Source organism: Anabrus simplex, chromosome 11 (genome assembly GCF_040414725.1).
Source record: "Anabrus simplex isolate iqAnaSimp1 chromosome 11, ASM4041472v1, whole genome shotgun sequence".
Lineage (NCBI taxonomy): Eukaryota > Metazoa > Arthropoda > Insecta > Orthoptera > Tettigoniidae > Anabrus > Anabrus simplex.
In genome coordinates, this window is record NC_090275.1 from 59,954,403 (window position 1) to 59,955,672 (window position 1,270).

Below are 1,270 nucleotides of genomic sequence, written 5' to 3' on the forward strand. Positions count from 1 at the left end.
TCCTTGCCTATCCCTTCCAATCTTTCCATCCCTCCACAAGGCCCCTGTTCAGCATAGCAGGTGAGGCCGACTGGGCGAGGTACTGGTCATACTCCCCAGTTGTATCCCCGACCAAGAGTCTGAAGCTCCAGGACACTGCCCTTGCCGCGGTAGAGGTGGGGTCCCTCGCTAACCGAACCTGGAGGGTAAACAGATGATGATGATGATGATGATGATGATTATTATTATTATTATTATTATTATTTTTATTTCGAGTAAGCTAAGGATCTATGTGGTGTAGTGGTTAGTGTGATTAACTGTCACCCGCGGAGGCCCGGGGGGAGGACCAGTACCCCGCCCAGGATCCTTGTGGGGAATAAAGGATTGGAAAGGATAGGCAAGAAGGAGACCACAGCCTTAAGTTAGATGTCATCCCGCATTTGATTGGAGATGAAGTAGGAAACCACGGAAAACCACTTCGGGTATGACTGAGGTGGGAATCGAAACCCCTCCACTCAGTTGACCACCCGAGACTAAGTGGATTCCATCCCAGCCCTCTTACCAATTTTCAAATGTCGTGGTAGAGCCGGGAATCGAACTCGGGCCTCTACTACAGAGTCGGACAGATTTTCCCTTCCTGTCTATGCTTATCTAGTGTTTACTTCAAGCTGTTGGATTCAGATTGGTTTGCCAACACAAACGCGAACAAGAGGCCTACTATCTTAAAAGTCGCCCTGATAAGATGCAGCATTGACCCCGACTCTTTACCGTACACACACACACACACACACACACACACACACACACACACACACACACACACACACACACACACACACAAGCGTCTTTGAGGGTTTGCGTCCTAGGATCTATCAGAATAACACAGCGTGCGAGCCCGGATAGCTCAGTCGGTAGAGCATTAGGCTTTTAACCTAAGGGTCCAGGGTTCGAGTCCCTGTTCGGGCGGGTATTTTTGATATTAGATCTCGCAAAAAAAAAAAAAAAAAAAAAAAAAAAAAAAAAAAAAAAAAAAAAAAAAAAAGAAACAGATACGGTGGTGCTAAATTCACAGATGATTGGAATTACAATTGTAGACGATTTCTAGTCTGCCTCTGTGGTTTCCCACTTTTCCAGGCGAACATACTGACTTAAAGCCATGGTCGCTTCCTTGCCTGTCCCTTTCAATCTTCCCATCCCCCACCAAGAGCAAAGCATTTGAGACCACCTGGGCGAGGTATTGGGCATCTTTCCCAGTAGTATCCCCGACCAAACATCTCAAGTTTCAGGACAC

At 46.9% G+C, this 1,270-nt stretch overlaps 1 non-coding gene across 1 annotated transcript; it reads left to right on the forward strand.

Annotated features, from left to right (window-relative positions):
- The first annotated feature begins 872 nt into the window (after positions 1-872).
- TRNAK-UUU (transfer RNA lysine (anticodon UUU)) lies at positions 873-945 on the forward strand. The gene has a single exon. It is a non-coding gene; the product is annotated as a tRNA-Lys (tRNA).
- Positions 946-1,270: the final 325 nt, after the last annotated feature.